This window comes from Anas acuta, chromosome 10, assembly GCF_963932015.1.
Source record: "Anas acuta chromosome 10, bAnaAcu1.1, whole genome shotgun sequence".
NCBI lineage: Eukaryota > Metazoa > Chordata > Aves > Anseriformes > Anatidae > Anas > Anas acuta.
The window spans coordinates 22,515,676-22,543,213 of NC_088988.1; positions in this window are offsets into that span (position 1 = coordinate 22,515,676).

A 27,538-nucleotide genomic window follows, 5' to 3' on the forward strand; every position below is an offset into this window, starting at 1 on the left:
TGCACAGCCCGCAGGGGAACTGCTGCTGCCTGCCTGGAGCAACCCCTGCCTCCTGCTGCACTCACCTGGGGGGCTGCAGGGCTGCTTCTCCTCTCTTTCTCCCTGGGAAGCAGCTTTTTTTTTGTTATTTTTTTCTCCTTTCTTAAATACGCTCTCCCAGAGGAACAAGCGACATCGTTTCCTGGCTTGGCTCTGGCCAGCAGTGGAGCCGTTATCTAACGGGGGGCAGCTTCTAGATTCTTCTCACGGAAGCCACCCCTGCAGTCCCCCTGCTATCAAAACCTTGCCACGTAAACCCACCAGAGCAAGTCTTTCGGTGAAGAAATTTTTCATGATAACCAACTGAAACCTCCCCTGGTACAACTTGAGGTTTTTTGTTCTTGTCTTGTCACTTGGGGCTTGGGAGAAGAGAACGATCCCCACCTCTCTGGAGCCTCCTTTCAGCTTCCTGTAGAGCACAGGAAGGTCTCCCCTGAGCCTCCTTTTCTCCAGGCTGAACAACCCCAGCTCCCTCAGCCGCTCCTCACCAGACTTGTTCTCTAAACCCTTCACAAGCTTCAGAGCCCTTCTCCGCACACGCTCCAGCACCTCGAGCTCTTCGCTGAACACAGTGCTCGAGGTGCGGCCTCACCAGAGCCGAGCACAGAGGGACAACCGCTTCCCTAGTCCTGATGGCCACTCTATGTCTGATACAAGCCAGCTGTAGAGATATTTATATGTATATATAGGCAGCACTAGTACATGTTCCTTGGAAAACCGGTCAAACTCTCTTCAAACCCCGTACATTGATGGTTTCCTCTAACTGGCACTGACGCTTCAGCTGGATCCTCTAAATCCCATGTTACTGCTTCTGCTTCCTAAGCAGGTGACAGAAACTCCTAACCGGAGAGCAGAGGAGTTGTAGTTCTGTATCCAGGAAATATTTGGAAGTTTGGAAGATGCTTCCCTTGCTCAGCTGCCATCCCTATGTTCATCAATCACCCGATCTTTTGCCTGCCAGCAAAAGTCTTGATGCAGTTCTTAAGGCAAGTTCTTTCTGAAAATCCTCAGCCACCTCTGTGCACGCCAAACCTTTCATGGCACTGTGCAATGCGCGGATGGCAGCGATAAATCAGGTTGTGGAAGGAATGGCAACGCGTGGGGAGGGACTTTTCAGGTGGCTTCGCGCTGTTTCGCAGGTCCCTGAATTAGAGGTAACGAGGAAACAAGCGGTAGAAACAAAACCTTGAAGGAGGCGTGGATAAAGAATTGGCTACAGTGTTAAAGAGGACCTTTGGGCAGTGGGCAATTGCTGGCTGGCTCCAGGCGCGTGTCTGAGGGTCTCTGACCAACTGTATGATAGATTCGGGCGCGTGGACAGCACGTGGGGCTACGGGGAGAGGACATGTAGTAGTGAAAAAGGGCAATAAACGCCTCCTGTTCAAAAGCCATCAGGAGTCTGTGTCTTGCGTCCCTTCAGCAACACAAAGATTTGGCTCCAGATCCAAAATGTCATGTATTTGGCAATTTTATTTATGGTAGCACTCCCCACCCCTCCCATCTGCTCTTTTCCCTGCCCTCCCCTCCCCTCCCCTATGCTCCCTGTCCCGACACTCTGTTACCCTCCCCTCCCCTCCCCTCCCCTTACCTCCCCTCCCCTATACTAAACTACACACCCCTATACTACACTACACACCCCTATACTACCCTACACTCCCCTACACTCCCCTCCCCTATACTATCCTACACACCCCTATACTCCCCTACACTCCCCTACACTCCCCTACACACCCCTCCCCTCCCCTCCCCTCCCCTCCCCTCCCCTCCCCTCCCCTCCCCTCCCCTCCCCTCCCCTCCCCTCCCCTCCCCTCCCCTCCCCTCCCCTCCCCTCCCCTCCCCTACCCTCCCCTCCTCTATACTACCCTACACACCCCTACACTCCCCTCCCCTATACTACCCTACACACCCCTACACTCCCCTCCTCTATACTACCCTACACACCCCTACACACCCCTACACTCCCCTCCCCTCCCCTATATTACCCTACACTCCCCTCCTCTATACTACCCTACACACCCTTACACTCCCCTCCCCTATACAACCCTACACACCCCTACACTCCCCTACACTCCCCTCCTCTATACTGCCCTACACTCCCTACACTCCCCTCCCCTATACTACCCTACACTCCCCTCCTCTATACTACCCTACACACCCCTACACTCCCCTACCCTATACTACCCTACACACCTCTACACTCCCCTCCCCTCCCTTCTACTACCCTACACTCCCCTACACTCCCCTCCTCTATACTACCCTACACACCCCTACACTCCCCTACACTCCCCTACACTCCCCTCCCCTACACACCCCTACACAACCCTATAGTCCCCTCCCCTATACTACCCTACACTCCCCTTCGCTACACTACCCTACATTACCCTATGCTCCCCTCCCCTATGCTCCCCTACGCTCCCCTCCCCTATCCTACCCTACACTCCCCTAAACTCCGCTGTCCTACACTACCCTATACTCTCCTACGCTACCCTCCCCTCTACTATGCTACGCTACACTACACTACACTACACTACACTACACTACACTACACTACAGTACACTACACCACCCTACCCTACCCTACCCTCCCTTCCCTTTTTTTTATTCCCTCCCTTCCCCACCCCTCCCCTCCCCTCCCCTCCCCTCCCTTCCCTTCCCTTCTTTTTATTCCCTCCCCTTCCCTCCCCTCTTGTCTTCTTTCTTTCAGGTAAGTTCAGATCGCTTCAGCCGTTCTTGTAGCTCATATCCCTGGCTGATTCACTGGAACCCATCAGCAGCAACCAGAAGCGCTCCAGCTGCTTTGTCACTAGTTGAGCAACAGTCTCCAACTGGGAATCGCTGACTTCGTTGTGTGGCTCAGACAGGTGCCTTGCAGTTCCACCCTGGCCTGGACGTGTCCTCTTGCTGTGTCCCCACCTACATGGCAGTTCTGCTTAGAAGCAGCAGCAGGCTTTGGAAGTAGTCCCACTCCTTCCATTTTCAAAGGTTTAGCTTGGCTAGCCAGGTGGTGTCTGTCAATAGAAGACAACAAAGAGATTTGGGTTAGAAACAGCTAACTGAGTAGTTCCTTCCCACAAGGGCAAGGAATATTTACCCGTTCCTAATGGAGGCTGCAGTGTCAGAGATAACGACAGGTCCTTCCGAGAGCTTTGAAATATCCCTTGGGGATGCTGAGTCCAGAGCAAACCTGTCTAAAGTACACCGTGGAATCCCTCGGAATGACTTCCTAGCAGAAGCATGTGTCCGATACGGCTTCAGCTAGTTGCAGTGTTCTTCTTCACCTAATACCTAAATTCAGATAAGAGGTCTCAATGCAGATGGAAAGATTGAGAAATAGAGAAATCACTGATGTGCTTTGAGAACTTCTAAGGACTGAGAACTAAAGAAATCCAATGTTGTAACATTAAGGATCGGTTAGAAAAGTAAACGTTAAAAACAAGTAAAGGAGAAGAACAAGTAAGCTTTCTTAAAGTATCTACTGTATTTAAAGGATCTTTAAACAAGTAAAGAAGTAATGAAATATATACGCAGAGACATAGATAGAGAGATAGATATGGAGAAACCTAAGAAACTGCTGCGCAGGTTAGCTTCTTGCTCTCTTTTCTAAAAGTCACAGTGAATACAGCATCTGTGTGCGTTACAAGCATTGCCCTCAGTCCAGCACAGGTACACACGAGAGGACAGCCTGCAGGTTGCGGAGGCAAAGCAACTGCTCTGGCTGGATGTGAAGAGCCAAGACAGAAGTTGCTGTCAGGGAAAAGATACACAGAGGGGATGAAAAAGACGGAGTGTGCTTCCGACCTTCACAACTTCTAAGCAAGTGGAGATGAGGTTGTGGAAGAACCAAATAAGCTGTTGATCTAGAAGCAGCCTGAAGATTGCCCTTAAGCAGGGCCTTGCATTCTTCATTTTTGTAGCATTGCTTGCCTTCAAGTGCACGATCATGATTTGATTAACTTTCTACCACTACAGAAATGCACCGGATTCTTTCACAAAACTTACGGGTGGTAATTGGAAATACTGGTCAGCATTCTCTGTTTCCTTCGTCATCTCAATTCTCTTTTGGCCTGTGAAGCTTTTCAGATCAGAGGAGAAGATCCGCTGTAACACGGAGTTTTGGATCCTGCAAAGGAAACGAAGAATCCTACTGACAACTCTTTTCAACCTCACCTGCAACCATCTCAGAAAAGAATACCGAAAGAACACCGCTTTATCATGGGAAGCATACATTTGAGCATAGGTGTCCTAGAGCTGAAGCGAGGTTAAGCAGGTTCCAAACAAGGGGAAGGAGCACACCCATAAGCATTTCCATTAAGCCGTGTTTGCAAACAAATGGTTTAAAGACTTAGGTTTTCTTACAAGTGAAGAATGAAAAAATAGAAAGAAAGAAAGAAAATTACCCGGACGTACAGTTTTCCTCTAGCTTGCTTTGCTTCTTTCAGAATCTGAGTCTGGAGTGACAATCAGGGAGCAGCATTGTGCAGAAATGCCAAAGCCTCCCCAGCTTGTTGTACCTTCATCAACAAGGGCTTTGATACTGCTGCCTCCTCAGCAACATGGGCCATTTCCTAGGAGAGCTGGTGTCCACCAGGTCAAATAGGAATGGGAAATCCCTCTTGCCACAACCTCACACTCACACCAGAGTTGGCAGGACAGGCCGATGGACAGAGAAGTGTCTGTAAGAGTGTTAGAAAACAGACTTTAGATTTCTGTCAACCCAGGAAAAATTACTTGCTCATCCCTTCAAACTGACCTCTAAGTAGAAGGAGGAGGTGATCCCAAGCTGCATTCCTGACATCTATGCTGCAAAGTCATCCAGTGTGACATGTTACTGGACCAGCCTGTGACGAACAGAAACAGGAGTTTGAGGTTATGCTGTTGGATTAGAATTAAGCTCAAAGAGTTAGTCCTTTGGTATGTTTTTTGTCTGCAAGTGTTTTCACTGTTTCCCAGACAATGTCTCCAGCAAGCTAGCTGCTTGCTTCATTTGTTCTGTTCTGTTCTGTTCTTTTTGATTCTGTTTTGTTTTGTTTTCTCAGCAAGGATTCTTAGAGAAATGAGATTAAAGCGATCATATTGTATGTCCATCCATCCCTCCCTCCCCTTCGCTTGTCCAGAGCTTTTACCTCGTCCACCAGCTTGAATGAACTCGGTCCTAGGCGCAGTTGTGTCCAAGCCATTCTGTTCCTAGACGTGTTGTGAGAACAGACAGCTAAGTAGTGGGGAGAGGACGTGCTGCTGTCTGCAGTGTGACCTCAGCGCTTACCAAACAGTAGGGAATACACAGAGAAGGGCCTTAGGAGAACTTCAAGCCCCAGATACGTTTTATGTGGAAACCATATTTCCCAAGATAACGCTGGACACAACTGCATAATCAAAAGGGATTCATTTCTTGGTTCATCCAACTCCTAGGCTTTAGTTTTAAAAAGTTTCTGTCTTGGCTTAAAGCACTCTTCCAATCTCTATTTCCAGTTACTAGGATTTCCTGAAATAGGGAATCCCATTTTTTTCTTTGTACAATCTCCCAGTCTCTTTGTTTTCCTCTCCCCGAGAAACTTAGAGCTGCTCTCTTCATACTTGACAACTAGATATGGAGCTGTACCAGCCAGAAGGAAGTTTCCTTCACACCTTCCGCTTCTTATGGTACCTGGACTCTTACCTTTCCTCTTACTCGCCCTTCCTACATTAGCACAAAGAAAGCTGTTTGGGAGATCTGATGTCTTGTTTTCCAGAAGCTACCCTGAATCACCTTTACGAGAGCTGTCCCACGCTGCGAGCACAAGTCTTGCAGTCTGGCCAGATATTTGCCTTCTAAGTCGATAATCAAATCTGTCAAGTTAAGAACACGTAACTAATGGAAAGGAAATCCTTTTATTTTGATCCGAATTCACTTTTTTTTTTTTTTTTTTTTTTTCCTAGACCAAGACTGAATCGTGGGAAACCAGCAAAACTCTGGTGAAAGATGAAATGACAAATGTTAAGGTCAGGCAGCTTGCCCACTGCCATTGCTACCCTGAAAGCAGATGGAGTGCATCTTCATACGCCACAGCCTGAGACACTAGTCGACAGGCCAGCCCATGCGATGAAGTGCATTGCTGTCCTGAATTTTAACGTGACAGGGGGACTCTTAAGCCTCTTGTTTATGCTTTAGTACTTGCGGTCTATGGGAGGACCACAGCACACTCTTCTCTGTCTCCCCTTATTTGTTGATCGTCTGTAGGAAGAAGAGAACGTGCAGAGGCCCTCCCCCGTACATTGGGTCTGTTCTCACTCTGTGCAGCTCCATCATTGAGCAAAGTACCAACCTTGAGGCTTCTGTAAGGACTTGACACAAACTACAGAATACTACAAGGAAGCATTCACAACAAAACCGCATTGTTTTCCCCAGCCAAGCATCAAAACACTTACAGAAGGGCATGGTCCCTCTCTGTGCACCTCAAGGGGAGATCCACAAATCCTCACGTGGTTTCATCACATCCAGCACCCTTCTCTGTCCCTCCCAGCTAAACGTGCGCAGAGGCAGCTCTTCCCAAAGTGCTGTGGTGACACAATTCCCTTCTGTTTCTGAAGTCATCACCGCAGGCGCCTCCCAGTGACGGCACAACACTCTCTGTTGCTAACGCGTCTAGAAACAGCTAGAGAAGTACCACTATGCCCAAACTGCCTTGAATGAGAGTAGTTCAAACATTATTCCCTGCTCCCCTACATCTGTGGAAGGTGTGTGATCAATCTTTTCCTTGAGAAGGGATTACGGACAAAAAGAGCTTGATTCTGATACGTTGACCGTACTTGGAGAGCAGTTCACCTTTTATTTCCATGTAAGAAAAAAGAAGGTGAAATCAACAATTCTCTTCCTCCAAGCTGGGAATATGAAATAACCCCAATTATCCAGGAAGCCTTAATAAGGAAACTATGCACTTCCTTGTTAAACATCTTGTTTCGTCGGAAAACTTTTCCAGTCCTTTGCAACTGCGCTGGTCTGAATCGGGTGGGCAGCCGAGTTCCACCACGGCCGCTCTCTCACTCCCCCTCCTCAAAGGGAAAGGGGGAGAAAATACGATGCAAAGGGCTCAAGGGCTGAGATAAGGACAGGGAGATCACTCAACAACTATCGTGACGGGCAAAGCAGACTCAGCATAGGGAGATAGTAAGAGTTATTGCCTACTACCAACAAACTAGACACGTGAGAAACAAAGGAAAGAAACCCAAAACGTCTTCTCCCCATCTGCCCTCTTCCACCTCCTCCTCCTGAGCAGCGCAGGGAAACGGGACTGAGGGCTGCGGTCAGTCCCTGAAGATTTGTCCCCGCCGCTCCTTCTCGCTCCCTCCCTGCCCCTGCTCCCCGTGGGGTCCCTCCCACGGGATGCCGTCCTTCCCCAGCTGATCCCACACGGGCTGCCCACAGGCAGCAGCTCCTCAAGCACTGCTCCCACACGGCTCCGTCCCACGGGCTCCATCCATCCATCCCCCAGGAGCAAACTGCTCCAGCACGGGTCCCCCACGGCTGGGCGGCAGCTCCCCCCAGCCCCCCTGCTCCTGCGGGGGCTCCTCTCCACGGGGGGGCTGCAGCTGCGGCCTGGGGCCTGCTCCTGCCCTGCGGGGGCTCTCCATGGGCCACAGCCTCCTCCAGGCCACATCCACCTGCTCCACCGGGGGCTCCTCCACCCACGGGGGGGCTGCAGCGTGGAGATCTGCTCCGTGGGGGACCCATGGGCTGCAGGGGGACAGCCTGCTCCACCGGGGGCCTCTCCCTGCACAGCCCGCAGGGGAACTGCTGCTGCCTGCCTGGAGCAACCCCTGCCTCCTGCTGCACTCACCTGGGGGGCTGCAGGGCTGCTTCTCCTCTCTTTCTCCCTGGGAAGCAGCTTTTTTTTGTTATTTTTTTTCTCCTTTCTTAAATACGCTCTCCCAGAGGAACAAGCGACATCGTTTCCTGGCTTGGCTCTGGCCAGCAGTGGAGCCGTTATCTAACGGGGGGCAGCTTCTAGATTCTTCTCACGGAAGCCACCCCTGCAGTCCCCCTGCTACCAAAACCTTGCCACGTAAACCCACCAGAGCAAGTCTTTCGGTGAAGAAATTTTTCATGATAACCAACTGAAACCTCCCCTGGTACAACTTGAGGTTTTTTGTTCTTGTCTTGTCACTTGGGGCTTGGGAGAAGAGAACGATCCCCACCTCTCTGGAGCCTCCTTTCAGCTTCCTGTAGAGCACAGGAAGGTCTCCCCTGAGCCTCCTTTTCTCCAGGCTGAACAACCCCAGCTCCCTCAGCCGCTCCTCACCAGACTTGTTCTCTAAACCCTTCACAAGCTTCAGAGCCCTTCTCCGCACACGCTCCAGCACCTCGAGCTCTTCGCTGAACACAGTGCTCGAGGTGCGGCCTCACCAGAGCCGAGCACAGAGGGACAACCGCTTCCCTAGTCCTGATGGCCACTCTATGTCTGATACAAGCCAGCTGTAGAGATATTTATATGCATATATAGGCAGCACTAGTACATGTTCCTTGGAAAACCGGTCAAACTCTCTTCAAACCCCGTACATTGATGGTTTCCTCTAACTGGCACTGACGCTTCAGCTGGATCCTCTAAATCCCATGTTACTGCTTCTGCTTCCTAAGCAGGTGACAGAAACTCCTAACCGGAGAGCAGAGGAGTTGTAGTTCTGTATCCAGGAAATATTTGGAAGTTTGGAAGATGCTTCCCTTGCTCAGCTGCCATCCCTATGTTCATCAATCACCCGATCTTTTGCCTGCCAGCAAAAGTCTTGATGCAGTTCTTAAGGCAAGTTCTTTCTGAAAATCCTCAGCCACCTCTGTGCACGCCAAACCTTTCATGGCACTGTGCAATGCGCGGATGGCAGCGATAAATCAGGTTGTGGAAGGAATGGCAACGCGTGGGGAGGGACTTTTCAGGTGGCTTCGCGCTGTTTCGCAGGTCCCTGAATTAGAGGTAACGAGGAAACAAGCGGTAGAAACAAAACCTTGAAGGAGGCGTGGATAAAGAATTGGCTACAGTGTTAAAGAGGACCTTTGGGCAGTGGGCAATTGCTGGCTGGCTCCAGGCGCGTGTCTGAGGGTCTCTGACCAACTGTATGATAGATTCGGGCGCGTGGACAGCACGTGGGGCTACGGGGAGAGGACATGTAGTAGTGAAAAAGGGCAATAAACGCCTCCTGTTCAAAAGCCATCAGGAGTCTGTGTCTTGCGTCCCTTCAGCAACACAAAGATTTGGCTCCAGATCCAAAAAGGCATGTATTTGGCAATTTTATTTATGGTAGCACTCCCCACCCCTCCCATCTGCTCTTTTCCCTGCCCTCCCCTCCCCTCCCCTCCCCTATGCTCCCTGTCCCGACACTCTGTTACCCTCCCCTCCCCTCCCCTCCCCTCCCCTCCCCTCCCTTTACCTCCCCTCCCCTATACTAAACTACACACCCCTATACTACACTACACACCTCTATACTACCCTACACTCCCCTACACTCCCCTCCCCTATACTACCCTACACACCCCTATACTACCCTACACTCCCCTACACTCCCCTACACACCCCTACACTCCCCTCCCCTCCCCTCCTCTATACTACCCTACACACCCCTACACTCCCCTCCTCTATACTACCCTACACACCCCTACACTCCCCTCCCCTATACTACCCTACACACCCCTACACTCCCCTCCCCTATACTACCCTACACACCCCTACACTCCCCTCCTCTATACTACCCTACACACCCCTACACTCCCCTACACTCCCCTCCCCTCCCCTATATTACCCTACACTCCCCTCCTCTATACTACCCTACACACCCTTACACTCCCCTCCCCTATACTACCCTACACACCCCTACACTCCCCTCCCCTATACTACCCTACACACCCCTACACTCCCCTCCTCTATACTACCCTACACACCCCTACACTCCCCTACACTCCACTCCCCTCCCCTATATTACCCTACACTCCCCTCCTCTATACTACCCTACACACCCTTACACTCCCCTCCCCTATACTACCCTACACACCCCTACACTCCCCTCCCCTCCCCTCCTCTATACTACCCTACACACCCCTACACTCCCCTCCCCTATACTACCCTACACACCCCTACACTCCCCTCCCCTATACTACCCTACACACCCCTACACTCCCCTCCTCTATACTACCCTACACACCCCTACACTCCCCTACACTCCCCTCCCCTCCCCTATATTACCCTACACTCCCCTCCTCTATACTACCCTACACACCCTTACACTCCCCTCCCCTATACTACCCTACACACCCCTACACTCCCCTACACGCCCCTCCTCTATACTGCCCTACACTCCCTACACTCCCCTCCTCTATACTACCCTACACACCCCTACACTCCCCTCCCCTCCCCTATACTACCCTACACTCCCCTCCTCTATACTACCCTACACACCCCTACACTCCCCTCCCCTATACTACCCTACACACCTCTACACTCCCCTCCCCTCCCTTCTACTACCCTACACTCCCCTACACTCCCCTCCTCTATACTACCCTACACACCCCTACACTCCCCTACACTCCCCTACACTCCCCTCCCCTACACACCCCTACACAACCCTATAATCCCCTCCCCTATACTACCCTACACTCCCCTTCGCTACACTACCCTACATTACCCTATGCTCCCCTCCCCTATGCTCCCCTACGCTCCCCTCCCCTATCCTACCCTACACTCCCCTAAACTCCGCTGTCCTACACTACCCTATACTCTCCTACGCTACCCTCCCCTCTACTATGCTACGCTACACTACACTACACTACACTACACTACACTACACTACACTACACTACAGTACACTACACCACCCTACCCTACCCTACCCTCCCTTCCCTTTTTTTTATTCCCTCCCTTCCCCACCCCTCCCCTCCCCTCCCCTCCCCTCCCCTCCCTTCCCTTCCCTTCTTTTTATTCCCTCCCCTTCCCTCCCCTCTTGTCTTCTTTCTTTCAGGTAAGTTCAGATCGCTTCAGCCGTTCTTGTAGCTCATATCCCTGGCTGATTCACTGGAACCCATCAGCAGCAACCAGAAGCGCTCCAGCTGCTTTGTCACTAGTTGAGCAACAGTCTCCAACTGGGAATCGCTGACTTCGTTGTGTGGCTCAGACAGGTGCCTTGCAGTTCCACCCTGGCCTGGACGTGTCCTCTTGCTGTGTCCCCACCTACATGGCAGTTCTGCTTAGAAGCAGCAGCAGGCTTTGGAAGTAGTCCCACTCCTTCCATTTTCAAAGGTTTAGCTTGGCTAGCCAGGTGGTGTCTGTCAATAGAAGACAACAAAGAGATTTGGGTTAGAAACAGCTAACTGAGTAGTTCCTTCCCACAAGGGCAAGGAATATTTACCCGTTCCTAATGGAGGCTGCAGTGTCAGAGATAACGACAGGTCCTTCCGAGAGCTTTGAAATATCCCTTGGGGATGCTGAGTCCAGAGCAAACCTGTCTAAAGTACACCGTGGAATCCCTCGGAATGACTTCCTAGCAGAAGCATGTGTCCGATACGGCTTCAGCTAGTTGCAGTGTTCTTCTTCACCTAATACCTAAATTCAGATAAGAGGTCTCAATGCAGATGGAAAGATTGAGAAATAGAGAAATCACTGATGTGCTTTGAGAACTTCTAAGGACTGAGAACTAAAGAAATCCAATGTTGTAACATTAAGGATCGGTTAGAAAAGTAAACGTTAAAAACAAGTAAAGGAGAAGAACAAGTAAGCTTTCTTAAAGTATCTACTGTATTTAAAGGATCTTTAAACAAGTAAAGAAGTAATGAAATATATACGCAGAGACATAGATAGAGAGATAGATATGGAGAAACCTAAGAAACTGCTGCGCAGGTTAGCTTCTTGCTCTCTTTTCTAAAAGTCACAGTGAATACAGCATCTGTGTGCGTTACAAGCATTGCCCTCAGTCCAGCACAGGTACACACGAGAGGACAGCCTGCAGGTTGCGGAGGCAAAGCAACTGCTCTGGCTGGATGTGAAGAGCCAAGACAGAAGTTGCTGTCAGGGAAAAGATACACAGAGGGGATGAAAAAGACGGAGTGTGCTTCCGACCTTCACAACTTCTAAGCAAGTGGAGATGAGGTTGTGGAAGAACCAAATAAGCTGTTGATCTAGAAGCAGCCTGAAGATTGCCCTTAAGCAGGGCCTTGCATTCTTCATTTTTGTAGCATTGCTTGCCTTCAAGTGCACGATCATGATTTGATTAACTTTCTACCACTACAGAAATGCACCGGATTCTTTCACAAAACTTACGGGTGGTAATTGGAAATACTGGTCAGCATTCTCTGTTTCCTTCGTCATCTCAATTCTCTTTTGGCCTGTGAAGCTTTTCAGATCAGAGGAGAAGATCCGCTGTAACACGGAGTTTTGGATCCTGCAAAGGAAACGAAGAATCCTACTGACAACTCTTTTCAACCTCACCTGCAACCATCTCAGAAAAGAATACCGAAAGAACACCGCTTTATCATGGGAAGCATACATTTGAGCATAGGTGTCCTAGAGCTGAAGCGAGGTTAAGCAGGTTCCAAACAAGGGGAAGGAGCACACCCATAAGCATTTCCATTAAGCCGTGTTTGCAAACAAATGGTTTAAAGACTTAGGTTTTCTTACAAGTGAAGAATGAAAAAATAGAAAGAAAGAAAGAAAATTACCCGGACGTACAGTTTTCCTCTAGCTTGCTTTGCTTCTTTCAGAATCTGAGTCTGGAGTGACAATCAGGGAGCAGCATTGTGCAGAAATGCCAAAGCCTCCCCAGCTTGTTGTACCTTCATCAACAAGGGCTTTGATACTGCTGCCTCCTCAGCAACATGGGCCATTTCCTAGGAGAGCTGGTGTCCACCAGGTCAAATAGGAATGGGAAATCCCTCTTGCCACAACCTCACACTCACACCAGAGTTGGCAGGACAGGCCGATGGACAGAGAAGTGTCTGTAAGAGTGTTAGAAAACAGACTTTAGATTTCTGTCAACCCAGGAAAAATTACTTGCTCATCCCTTCAAACTGACCTCTAAGTAGAAGGAGGAGGTGATCCCAAGCTGCATTCCTGACATCTATGCTGCAAAGTCATCCAGTGTGACATGTTACTGGACCAGCCTGTGACGAACAGAAACAGGAGTTTGAGGTTATGCTGTTGGATTAGAATTAAGCTCAAAGAGTTAGTCCTTTGGTATGTTTTTTGTCTGCAAGTGTTTTCACTGTTTCCCAGACAATGTCTCCAGCAAGCTAGCTGCTTGCTTCATTTGTTCTGTTCTGTTCTGTTCTTTTTGATTCTGTTTTGTTTTGTTTTCTCAGCAAGGATTCTTAGAGAAATGAGATTAAAGCGATCATATTGTATGTCCATCCATCCCTCCCTCCCCTTCGCTTGTCCAGAGCTTTTACCTCGTCCACCAGCTTGAATGAACTCGGTCCTAGGCGCAGTTGTGTCCAAGCCATTCTGTTCCTAGACGTGTTGTGAGAACAGACAGCTAAGTAGTGGGGAGAGGACGTGCTGCTGTCTGCAGTGTGACCTCAGCGCTTACCAAACAGTAGGGAATACACAGAGAAGGGCCTTAGGAGAACTTCAAGCCCCAGATACGTTTTATGTGGAAACCATATTTCCCAAGATAACGCTGGACACAACTGCATAATCAAAAGGGATTCATTTCTTGGTTCATCCAACTCCTAGGCTTTAGTTTTAAAAAGTTTCTGTCTTGGCTTAAAGCACTCTTCCAATCTCTATTTCCAGTTACTAGGATTTCCTGAAATAGGGAATCCCATTTTTTTCTTTGTACAATCTCCCAGTCTCTTTGTTTTCCTCTCCCCGAGAAACTTAGAGCTGCTCTCTTCATACTTGACAACTAGATATGGAGCTGTACCAGCCAGAAGGAAGTTTCCTTCACACCTTCCGCTTCTTATGGTACCTGGACTCTTACCTTTCCTCTTACTCGCCCTTCCTACATTAGCACAAAGAAAGCTGTTTGGGAGATCTGATGTCTTGTTTTCCAGAAGCTACCCTGAATCACCTTTACGAGAGCTGTCCCACGCTGCGAGCACAAGTCTTGCAGTCTGGCCAGATATTTGCCTTCTAAGTCGATAATCAAATCTGTCAAGTTAAGAACACGTAACTAATGGAAAGGAAATCCTTTTATTTTGATCCGAATTCACTTTTTTTTTTTTTTTTTTTTTTTTCCTAGACCAAGACTGAATCGTGGGAAACCAGCAAAACTCTGGTGAAAGATGAAATGACAAATGTTAAGGTCAGGCAGCTTGCCCACTGCCATTGCTACCCTGAAAGCAGATGGAGTGCATCTTCATACGCCACAGCCTGAGACACTAGTCGACAGGCCAGCCCATGCGATGAAGTGCATTGCTGTCCTGAATTTTAACGTGACAGGGGGACTCTTAAGCCTCTTGTTTATGCTTTAGTACTTGCGGTCTATGGGAGGACCACAGCACACTCTTCTCTGTCTCCCCTTATTTGTTGATCGTCTGTAGGAAGAAGAGAACGTGCAGAGGCCCTCCCCCGTACATTGGGTCTGTTCTCACTCTGTGCAGCTCCATCATTGAGCAAAGTACCAACCTTGAGGCTTCTGTAAGGACTTGACACAAACTACAGAATACTACAAGGAAGCATTCACAACAAAACCGCATTGTTTTCCCCAGCCAAGCATCAAAACACTTACAGAAGGGCATGGTCCCTCTCTGTGCACCTCAAGGGGAGATCCACAAATCCTCACGTGGTTTCATCACATCCAGCACCCTTCTCTGTCCCTCCCAGCTAAACGTGCGCAGAGGCAGCTCTTCCCAAAGTGCTGTGGTGACACAATTCCCTTCTGTTTCTGAAGTCATCACCGCAGGCGCCTCCCAGTGACGGCACAACACTCTCTGTTGCTAACGCGTCTAGAAACAGCTAGAGAAGTACCACTATGCCCAAACTGCCTTGAATGAGAGTAGTTCAAACATTATTCCCTGCTCCCCTACATCTGTGGAAGGTGTGTGATCAATCTTTTCCTTGAGAAGGGATTACGGACAAAAAGAGCTTGATTCTGATACGTTGACCGTACTTGGAGAGCAGTTCACCTTTTATTTCCATGTAAGAAAAAAGAAGGTGAAATCAACAATTCTCTTCCTCCAAGCTGGGAATATGAAATAACCCCAATTATCCAGGAAGCCTTAATAAGGAAACTATGCACTTCCTTGTTAAACATCTTGTTTCGTCGGAAAACTTTTCCAGTCCTTTGCAACTGCGCTGGTCTGAATCGGGTGGGCAGCCGAGTTCCACCACGGCCGCTCTCTCACTCCCCCTCCTCAAAGGGAAAGGGGGAGAAAATACGATGCAAAGGGCTCAAGGGCTGAGATAAGGACAGGGAGATCACTCAACAACTATCGTGACGGGCAAAGCAGACTCAGCATAGGGAGATAGTAAGAGTTATTGCCTACTACCAACAAACTAGACACGTGAGAAACAAAGGAAAGAAACCCAAAACGTCTTCTCCCCATCTGCCCTCTTCCACCTCCTCCTCCTGAGCAGCGCAGGGAAACGGGACTGAGGGCTGCGGTCAGTCCCTGAAGATTTGTCCCCGCCGCTCCTTCTCGCTCCCTCCCTGCCCCTGCTCCCCGTGGGGTCCCTCCCACGGGATGCCGTCCTTCCCCAGCTGATCCCACACGGGCTGCCCACAGGCAGCAGCTCCTCAAGCACTGCTCCCACACGGCTCCGTCCCACGGGCTCCATCCATCCATCCCCCAGGAGCAAACTGCTCCAGCACGGGTCCCCCACGGCTGGGCGGCAGCTCCCCCCAGCCCCCCTGCTCCTGCGGGGGCTCCTCTCCACGGGGGGGCTGCAGCTGCGGCCTGGGGCCTGCTCCTGCCCTGCGGGGGCTCTCCATGGGCCACAGCCTCCTCCAGGCCACATCCACCTGCTCCACCGGGGGCTCCTCCACCCACGGGGGGGCTGCAGCGTGGAGATCTGCTCCGTGGGGGACCCATGGGCTGCAGGGGGACAGCCTGCTCCACCGGGGGCCTCTCCCTGCACAGCCCGCAGGGGAACTGCTGCTGCCTGCCTGGAGCAACCCCTGCCTCCTGCTGCACTCACCTGGGGGGCTGCAGGGCTGCTTCTCCTCTCTTTCTCCCTGGGAAGCAGCTTTTTTTTGTTATTTTTTTTCTCCTTTCTTAAATACGCTCTCCCAGAGGAACAAGCGACATCGTTTCCTGGCTTGGCTCTGGCCAGCAGTGGAGCCGTTATCTAACGGGGGGCAGCTTCTAGATTCTTCTCACGGAAGCCACCCCTGCAGTCCCCCTGCTACCAAAACCTTGCCACGTAAACCCACCAGAGCAAGTCTTTCGGTGAAGAAATTTTTCATGATAACCAACTGAAACCTCCCCTGGTACAACTTGAGGTTTTTTGTTCTTGTCTTGTCACTTGGGGCTTGGGAGAAGAGAACGATCCCCACCTCTCTGGAGCCTCCTTTCAGCTTCCTGTAGAGCACAGGAAGGTCTCCCCTGAGCCTCCTTTTCTCCAGGCTGAACAACCCCAGCTCCCTCAGCCGCTCCTCACCAGACTTGTTCTCTAAACCCTTCACAAGCTTCAGAGCCCTTCTCCGCACACGCTCCAGCACCTCGAGCTCTTCGCTGAACACAGTGCTCGAGGTGCGGCCTCACCAGAGCCGAGCACAGAGGGACAACCGCTTCCCTAGTCCTGATGGCCACTCTATGTCTGATACAAGCCAGCTGTAGAGATATTTATATGCATATATAGGCAGCACTAGTACATGTTCCTTGGAAAACCGGTCAAACTCTCTTCAAACCCCGTACATTGATGGTTTCCTCTAACTGGCACTGACGCTTCAGCTGGATCCTCTAAATCCCATGTTACTGCTTCTGCTTCCTAAGCAGGTGACAGAAACTCCTAACCGGAGAGCAGAGGAGTTGTAGTTCTGTATCCAGGAAATATTTGGAAGTTTGGAAGATGCTTCCCTTGCTCAGCTGCCATCCCTATGTTCATCAATCACCCGATCTTTTGCCTGCCAGCAAAAGTCTTGATGCAGTTCTTAAGGCAAGTTCTTTCTGAAAATCCTCAGCCACCTCTGTGCACGCCAAACCTTTCATGGCACTGTGCAATGCGCGGATGGCAGCGATAAATCAGGTTGTGGAAGGAATGGCAACGCGTGGGGAGGGACTTTTCAGGTGGCTTCGCGCTGTTTCGCAGGTCCCTGAATTAGAGGTAACGAGGAAACAAGCGGTAGAAACAAAACCTTGAAGGAGGCGTGGATAAAGAATTGGCTACAGTGTTAAAGAGGACCTTTGGGCAGTGGGCAATTGCTGGCTGGCTCCAGGCGCGTGTCTGAGGGTCTCTGACCAACTGTATGATAGATTCGGGCGCGTGGACAGCACGTGGGGCTACGGGGAGAGGACATGTAGTAGTGAAAAAGGGCAATAAACGCCTCCTGTTCAAAAGCCATCAGGAGTCTGTGTCTTGCGTCCCTTCAGCAACACAAAGATTTGGCTCCAGATCCAAAATGTCATGTATTTGGCAATTTTATTTATGGTAGCACTCCCCACCCCTCCCATCTGCTCTTTTCCCTGCCCTCCCCTCCCCTCCCCTCCCCTATGCTCCCTGTCCCGACACTCTGTTACCCTCCCCTCCCCTCCCCTCCCCTCCCCTCCCTTTACCTCCCCTCCCCTATACTAAACTACACACCCCTATACTACACTACACACCTCTATACTACCCTACACTCCCCTACACTCCCCTCCCCTATACTACCCTACACACCCCTATACTACCCTACACTCCCCTACACTCCCCTACACACCCCTACACTCCCCTCCCCTCCCCTCCTCTATACTACCCTACACACCCCTACACTCCCCTCCTCTATACTACCCTACACACCCCTACACTCCCCTCCCCTATACTACCCTACACACCCCTACACTCCCCTCCTCTATACTACCCTACACACCCCTACACTCCCCTACACTCCCCTCCCCTCCCCTATATTACCCTACACTCCCCTCCTCTATACTACCCTACACACCCTTACACTCCCCTCCCCTATACTACCCTACACACCCCTACACTCCCCTCCCCTATACTACCCTACACACCCCTACACTCCCCTCCTCTATACTACCCTACACACCCCTACACTCCCCTACACTCCACTCCCCTCCCCTATATTACCCTACACTCCCCTCCTCTATACTACCCTACACACCCTTACACTCCCCTCCCCTATACTACCCTACACACCCCTACACTCCCCTCCCCTCCCCTCCTCTATACTACCCTACACACCCCTACACTCCCCTCCCCTATACTACCCTACACACCCCTACACTCCCCTCCCCTATACTACCCTACACACCCCTACACTCCCCTCCTCTATACTACCCTACACACCCCTACACTCCCCTACACTCCCCTCCCCTCCCCTATATTACCCTACACTCCCCTCCTCTATACTACCCTACACACCCTTACACTCCCCTCCCCTATACTACCCTACACACCCCTACACTCCCCTACACGCCCCTCCTCTATACTGCCCTACACTCCCTACACTCCCCTCCTCTATACTACCCTACACACCCCTACACTCCCCTCCCCTCCCCTATACTACCCTACACTCCCCTCCTCTATACTACCCTACACACCCCTACACTCCCCTCCCCTATACTACCCTACACACCTCTACACTCCCCTCCCCTCCCTTCTACTACCCTACACTCCCCTACACTCCCCTCCTCTATACTACCCTACACACCCCTACACTCCCCTACACTCCCCTACACTCCCCTCCCCTACACACCCCTACACAACCCTATAATCCCCTCCCCTATACTACCCTACACTCCCCTTCGCTACACTACCCTACATTACCCTATGCTCCCCTCCCCTATGCTCCCCTACGCTCCCCTCCCCTATCCTACCCTACACTCCCCTAAACTCCGCTGTCCTACACTACCCTATACTCTCCTACGCTACCCTCCCCTCTACTATGCTACGCTACACTACACTACACTACACTACACTACACTACACTACACTACAGTACACTACACCACCCTACCCTACCCTACCCTCCCTTCCCTTTTTTTTATTCCCTCCCTTCCCCACCCCTCCCCTCCCCTCCCCTCCCCTCCCTTCCCTTCCCTTCTTTTTATTCCCTCCCCTTCCCTCCCCTCTTGTCTTCTTTCTTTCAGGTAAGTTCAGATCGCTTCAGCCGTTCTTGTAGCTCATATCCCTGGCTGATTCACTGGAACCCATCAGCAGCAACCAGAAGCGCTCCAGCTGCTTTGTCACTAGTTGAGCAACAGTCTCCAACTGGGAATCGCTGACTTCGTTGTGTGGCTCAGACAGGTGCCTTGCAGTTCCACCCTGGCCTGGACGTGTCCTCTTGCTGTGTCCCCACCTACATGGCAGTTCTGCTTAGAAGCAGCAGCAGGCTTTGGAAGTAGTCCCACTCCTTCCATTTTCAAAGGTTTAGCTTGGCTAGCCAGGTGGTGTCTGTCAATAGAAGACAACAAAGAGATTTGGGTTAGAAACAGCTAACTGAGTAGTTCCTTCCCACAAGGGCAAGGAATATTTACCCGTTCCTAATGGAGGCTGCAGTGTCAGAGATAACGACAGGTCCTTCCGAGAGCTTTGAAATATCCCTTGGGGATGCTGAGTCCAGAGCAAACCTGTCTAAAGTACACCGTGGAATCCCTCGGAATGACTTCCTAGCAGAAGCATGTGTCCGATACGGCTTCAGCTAGTTGCAGTGTTCTTCTTCACCTAATACCTAAATTCAGATAAGAGGTCTCAATGCAGATGGAAAGATTGAGAAATAGAGAAATCACTGATGTGCTTTGAGAACTTCTAAGGACTGAGAACTAAAGAAATCCAATGTTGTAACATTAAGGATCGGTTAGAAAAGTAAACGTTAAAAACAAGTAAAGGAGAAGAACAAGTAAGCTTTCTTAAAGTATCTACTGTATTTAAAGGATCTTTAAACAAGTAAAGAAGTAATGAAATATATACGCAGAGACATAGATAGAGAGATAGATATGGAGAAACCTAAGAAACTGCTGCGCAGGTTAGCTTCTTGCTCTCTTTTCTAAAAGTCACAGTGAATACAGCATCTGTGTGCGTTACAAGCATTGCCCTCAGTCCAGCACAGGTACACACGAGAGGACAGCCTGCAGGTTGCGGAGGCAAAGCAACTGCTCTGGCTGGATGTGAAGAGCCAAGACAGAAGTTGCTGTCAGGGAAAAGATACACAGAGGGGATGAAAAAGACGGAGTGTGCTTCCGACCTTCACAACTTCTAAGCAAGTGGAGATGAGGTTGTGGAAGAACCAAATAAGCTGTTGATCTAGAAGCAGCCTGAAGATTGCCCTTAAGCAGGGCCTTGCATTCTTCATTTTTGTAGCATTGCTTGCCTTCAAGTGCACGATCATGATTTGATTAACTTTCTACCACTACAGAAATGCACCGGATTCTTTCACAGAACTTACGGGTGGTAATTGGAAATACTGGTCAGCATTCTCTGTTTCCTTCGTCATCTCAATTCTCTTTTGGCCTGTGAAGCTTTTCAGATCAGAGGAGAAGATCCGCTGTAACACGGAGTTTTGGATCCTGCAAAGGAAACGAAGAATCCTACTGACAACTCTTTTCAACCTCACCTGCAACCATCTCAGAAAAGAATACCGAAAGAACACCGCTTTATCATGGGAAGCATACATTTGAGCATAGGTGTCCTAGAGCTGAAGCGAGGTTAAGCAGGTTCCAAACAAGGGGAAGGAGCACACCCATAAGCATTTCCATTAAGCCGTGTTTGCAAACAAATGGTTTAAAGACTTAGGTTTTCTTACAAGTGAAGAATGAAAAAATAGAAAGAAAGAAAGAAAATTACCCGGACGTACAGTTTTCCTCTAGCTTGCTTTGCTTCTTTCAGAATCTGAGTCTGGAGTGACAATCAGGGAGCAGCATTGTGCAGAAATGCCAAAGCCTCCCCAGCTTGTTGTACCTTCATCAACAAGGGCTTTGATACTGCTGCCTCCTCAGCAACATGGGCCATTTCCTAGGAGAGCTGGTGTCCACCAGGTCAAATAGGAATGGGAAATCCCTCTTGCCACAACCTCACACTCACACCAGAGTTGGCAGGACAGGCCGATGGACAGAGAAGTGTCTGTAAGAGTGTTAGAAAACAGACTTTAGATTTCTGTCAACCCAGGAAAAATTACTTGCTCATCCCTTCAAACTGACCTCTAAGTAGAAGGAGGAGGTGATCCCAAGCTGCATTCCTGACATCTATGCTGCAAAGTCATCCAGTGTGACATGTTACCGGACCAGCCTGTGACGAACAGAAACAGGAGTTTGAGGTTATGCTGTTGGATTAGAATTAAGCTCAAAGAGTTAGTCCTTTGGTATGTTTTTTGTCTGCAAGTGTTTTCACTGTTTCCCAGACAATGTCTCCAGCAAGCTAGCTGCTTGCTTCATTTGTTCTGTTCTGTTCTGTTCTTTTTGATTCTGTTTTGTTTTGTTTTCTCAGCAAGGATTCTTAGAGAAATGAGATTAAAGCGATCATATTGTATGTCCATCCATCCCTCCCTCCCCTTCGCTTGTCCAGAGCTTTTACCTCGTCCACCAGCTTGAATGAACTCGGTCCTAGGCGCAGTTGTGTCCAAGCCATTCTGTTCCTAGACGTGTTGTGAGAACAGACAGCTAAGTAGTGGGGAGAGGACGTGCTGCTGTCTGCAGTGTGACCTCAGCGCTTACCAAACAGTAGGGAATACACAGAGAAGGGCCTTAGGAGAACTTCAAGCCCCAGATACGTTTTATGTGGAAACCATATTTCCCAAGATAACGCTGGACACAACTGCATAATCAAAAGGGATTCATTTCTTGGTTCATCCAACTCCTAGGCTTTAGTTTTAAAAAGTTTCTGTCTTGGCTTAAAGCACTCTTCCAATCTCTATTTCCAGTTACTAGGATTTCCTGAAATAGGGAATCCCATTTTTTTCTTTGTACAATCTCCCAGTCTCTTTGTTTTCCTCTCCCCGAGAAACTTAGAGCTGCTCTCTTCATACTTGACAACTAGATATGGAGCTGTACCAGCCAGAAGGAAGTTTCCTTCACACCTTCCGCTTCTTATGGTACCTGGACTCTTACCTTTCCTCTTACTCGCCCTTCCTACATTAGCACAAAGAAAGCTGTTTGGGAGATCTGATGTCTTGTTTTCCAGAAGCTACCCTGAATCACCTTTACGAGAGCTGTCCCACGCTGCGAGCACAAGTCTTGCAGTCTGGCCAGATATTTGCCTTCTAAGTCGATAATCAAATCTGTCAAGTTAAGAACACGTAACTAATGGAAAGGAAATCCTTTTATTTTGATCCGAATTCACTTTTTTTTTTTTTTTTTTTTTTTTTCCTAGACCAAGACTGAATCGTGGGAAACCAGCAAAACTCTGGTGAAAGATGAAATGACAAATGTTAAGGTCAGGCAGCTTGCCCACTGCCATTGCTACCCTGAAAGCAGATGGAGTGCATCTTCATACGCCACAGCCTGAGACACTAGTCGACAGGCCAGCCCATGCGATGAAGTGCATTGCTGTCCTGAATTTTAACGTGACAGGGGGACTCTTAAGCCTCTTGTTTATGCTTTAGTACTTGCGGTCTATGGGAGGACCACAGCACACTCTTCTCTGTCTCCCCTTATTTGTTGATCGTCTGTAGGAAGAAGAGAACGTGCAGAGGCCCTCCCCCGTACATTGGGTCTGTTCTCACTCTGTGCAGCTCCATCATTGAGCAAAGTACCAACCTTGAGGCTTCTGTAAGGACTTGACACAAACTACAGAATACTACAAGGAAGCATTCACAACAAAACCGCATTGTTTTCCCCAGCCAAGCATCAAAACACTTACAGAAGGGCATGGTCCCTCTCTGTGCACCTCAAGGGGAGATCCACAAATCCTCACGTGGTTTCATCACATCCAGCACCCTTCTCTGTCCCTCCCAGCTAAACGTGCGCAGAGGCAGCTCTTCCCAAAGTGCTGTGGTGACACAATTCCCTTCTGTTTCTGAAGTCATCACCGCAGGCGCCTCCCAGTGACGGCACAACACTCTCTGTTGCTAACGCGTCTAGAAACAGCTAGAGAAGTACCACTATGCCCAAACTGCCTTGAATGAGAGTAGTTCAAACATTATTCCCTGCTCCCCTACATCTGTGGAAGGTGTGTGATCAATCTTTTCCTTGAGAAGGGATTACGGACAAAAAGAGCTTGATTCTGATACGTTGACCGTACTTGGAGAGCAGTTCACCTTTTATTTCCATGTAAGAAAAAAGAAGGTGAAATCAACAATTCTCTTCCTCCAAGCTGGGAATATGAAATAACCCCAATTATCCAGGAAGCCTTAATAAGGAAACTATGCACTTCCTTGTTAAACATCTTGTTTCGTCGGAAAACTTTTCCAGTCCTTTGCAACTGCGCTGGTCTGAATCGGGTGGGCAGCCGAGTTCCACCACGGCCGCTCTCTCACTCCCCCTCCTCAAAGGGAAAGGGGGAGAAAATACGATGCAAAGGGCTCAAGGGCTGAGATAAGGACAGGGAGATCACTCAACAACTATCGTGACGGGCAAAGCAGACTCAGCATAGGGAGATAGTAAGAGTTATTGCCTACTACCAACAAACTAGACACGTGAGAAACAAAGGAAAGAAACCCAAAACGTCTTCTCCCCATCTGCCCTCTTCCACCTCCTCCTCCTGAGCAGCGCAGGGAAACGGGACTGAGGGCTGCGGTCAGTCCCTGAAGATTTGTCCCCGCCGCTCCTTCTCGCTCCCTCCCTGCCCCTGCTCCCCGTGGGGTCCCTCCCACGGGATGCCGTCCTTCCCCAGCTGATCCCACACGGGCTGCCCACAGGCAGCAGCTCCTCAAGCACTGCTCCCACACGGCTCCGTCCCACGGGCTCCATCCATCCATCCCCCAGGAGCAAACTGCTCCAGCACGGGTCCCCCACGGCTGGGCGGCAGCTCCCCCCAGCCCCCCTGCTCCTGCGGGGGCTCCTCTCCACGGGGGGGCTGCAGCTGCGGCCTGGGGCCTGCTCCTGCCCTGCGGGGGCTCTCCATGGGCCACAGCCTCCTCCAGGCCACATCCACCTGCTCCACCGGGGGCTCCTCCACCCACGGGGGGGCTGCAGCGTGGAGATCTGCTCCGTGGGGGACCCATGGGCTGCAGGGGGACAGCCTGCTCCACCGGGGGCCTCTCCCTGCACAGCCCGCAGGGGAACTGCTGCTGCCTGCCTGGAGCAACCCCTGCCTCCTGCTGCACTCACCTGGGGGGCTGCAGGGCTGCTTCTCCTCTCTTTCTCCCTGGGAAGCAGCTTTTTTTTGTTATTTTTTTTCTCCTTTCTTAAATACGCTCTCCCAGAGGAACAAGCGACATCGTTTCCTGGCTTGGCTCTGGCCAGCAGTGGAGCCGTTATCTAACGGGGGGCAGCTTCTAGATTCTTCTCACGGAAGCCACCCCTGCAGTCCCCCTGCTACCAAAACCTTGCCACGTAAACCCACCAGAGCAAGTCTTTCGGTGAAGAAATTTTTCATGATAACCAACTGAAACCTCCCCTGGTACAACTTGAGGTTTTTTGTTCTTGTCTTGTCACTTGGGGCTTGGGAGAAGAGAACGATCCCCACCTCTCTGGAGCCTCCTTTCAGCTTCCTGTAGAGCACAGGAAGGTCTCCCCTGAGCCTCCTTTTCTCCAGGCTGAACAACCCCAGCTCCCTCAGCCGCTCCTCACCAGACTTGTTCTCTAAACCCTTCACAAGCTTCAGAGCCCTTCTCCGCACACGCTCCAGCACCTCGAGCTCTTCGCTGAACACAGTGCTCGAGGTGCGGCCTCACCAGAGCCGAGCACAGAGGGACAACCGCTTCCCTAGTCCTGATGGCCACTCTATGTCTGATACAAGCCAGCTGTAGAGATATTTATATGCATATATAGGCAGCACTAGTACATGTTCCTTGGAAAACCGGTCAAACTCTCTTCAAACCCCGTACATTGATGGTTTCCTCTAACTGGCACTGACGCTTCAGCTGGATCCTCTAAATCCCATGTTACTGCTTCTGCTTCCTAAGCAGGTGACAGAAACTCCTAACCGGAGAGCAGAGGAGTTGTAGTTCTGTATCCAGGAAATATTTGGAAGTTTGGAAGATGCTTCCCTTGCTCAGCTGCCATCCCTATGTTCATCAATCACCCGATCTTTTGCCTGCCAGCAAAAGTCTTGATGCAGTTCTTAAGGCAAGTTCTTTCTGAAAATCCTCAGCCACCTCTGTGCACGCCAAACCTTTCATGGCACTGTGCAATGCGCGGATGGCAGCGATAAATCAGGTTGTGGAAGGAATGGCAACGCGTGGGGAGGGACTTTTCAGGTGGCTTCGCGCTGTTTCGCAGGTCCCTGAATTAGAGGTAACGAGGAAACAAGCGGTAGAAACAAAACCTTGAAGGAGGCGTGGATAAAGAATTGGCTACAGTGTTAAAGAGGACCTTTGGGCAGTGGGCAATTGCTGGCTGGCTCCAGGCGCGTGTCTGAGGGTCTCTGACCAACTGTATGATAGATTCGGGCGCGTGGACAGCACGTGGGGCTACGGGGAGAGGACATGTAGTAGTGAAAAAGGGCAATAAACGCCTCCTGTTCAAAAGCCATCAGGAGTCTGTGTCTTGCGTCCCTTCAGCAACACAAAGATTTGGCTCCAGATCCAAAATGTCATGTATTTGGCAATTTTATTTATGGTAGCACTCCCCACCCCTCCCATCTGCTCTTTTCCCTGCCCTCCCCTCCCCTCCCCTCCCCTCCCCTATGCTCCCTGTCCCAACACTCTGTTACCCTCCCCTCCCCTCCCCTCCCCTCCCCTCCCCTCCCTTTACCTCCCCTCCCCTATACTAAACTACACACCCCTATACTACACTACACACCTCTATACTACCCTACACTCCCCTACACTCCCCTCCCCTATACTACCCTACACACCCCTATACTACCCTACACTCCCCTACACTCCCCTACACACCCCTACACTCCCCTCCCCTCCCCTCCTCTATACTACCCTACACACCCCTACACTCCCCTCCCCTATACTACCCGACACACCCCTACACTCCCCTCCCCTATACTACCCTACACACCCCTACACTCCCCTCCTCTATACTACCCTACACACCCCTACACTCCCCTACACTCCCCTCCCCTCCCCTATATTACCCTACACTCCCCTCCTCTATACTACCCTACACACCCTTACACTCCCCTCCCCTATACTACCCTACACACCCCTACACTCCCCTCCCCTATACTACCCTACACACCCCTACACTCCCCTCCTCTATACTACCCTACACACCCCTACACTCCCCTACACTCCACTCCCCTCCCCTATATTACCCTACACTCCCCTCCTCTATACTACCCTACACACCCTTACACTCCCCTCCCCTATACTACCCTACACACCCCTACACTCCCCTCCCCTCCCCTCCTCTATACTACCCTACACACCCCTACACTCCCCTCCCCTATACTACCCTACACACCCCTACACTCCCCTCCCCTATACTACCCTACACACCCCTACACTCCCCTCCTCTATACTACCCTACACACCCCTACACTCCCCTACACTCCCCTCCCCTCCCCTATATTACCCTACACTCCCCTCCTCTATACTACCCTACACACCCTTACACTCCCCTCCCCTATACTACCCTACACACCCCTACACTCCCCTACACGCCCCTCCTCTATACTGCCCTACACTCCCTACACTCCCCTCCTCTATACTACCCTACACACCCCTACACTCCCCTCCCCTCCCCTATACTACCCTACACTCCCCTCCTCTATACTACCCTACACACCCCTACACTCCCCTCCCCTATACTACCCTACACACCTCTACACTCCCCTCCCCTCCCTTCTACTACCCTACACTCCCCTACACTCCCCTCCTCTATACTACCCTACACACCCCTACACTCCCCTACACTCCCCTACACTCCCCTCCCCTACACACCCCTACACAACCCTATAATCCCCTCCCCTATACTACCCTACACTCCCCTTCGCTACACTACCCTACATTACCCTATGCTCCCCTCCCCTATGCTCCCCTACGCTCCCCTCCCCTATCCTACCCTACACTCCCCTAAACTCCGCTGTCCTACACTACCCTATACTCTCCTACGCTACCCTCCCCTCTACTATGCTACACTACACTACACTACACTACACTACACTACACTACACTACACTACACTACAGTACAGTACACTACACCACCCTACCCTACCCTACCCTCCCTTCCCTTTTTTTTATTCCCTCCCTTCCCCACCCCTTCCCTCCCCTCCCCTCCCCTCCCTTCCCTTCCCTTCTTTTTATTCCCTCCCCTTCCCTCCCCTCTTGTCTTCTTTCTTTCAGGTAAGTTCAGATCGCTTCAGCCGTTCTCGTAGCTCATATCCCTGGCTGATTCA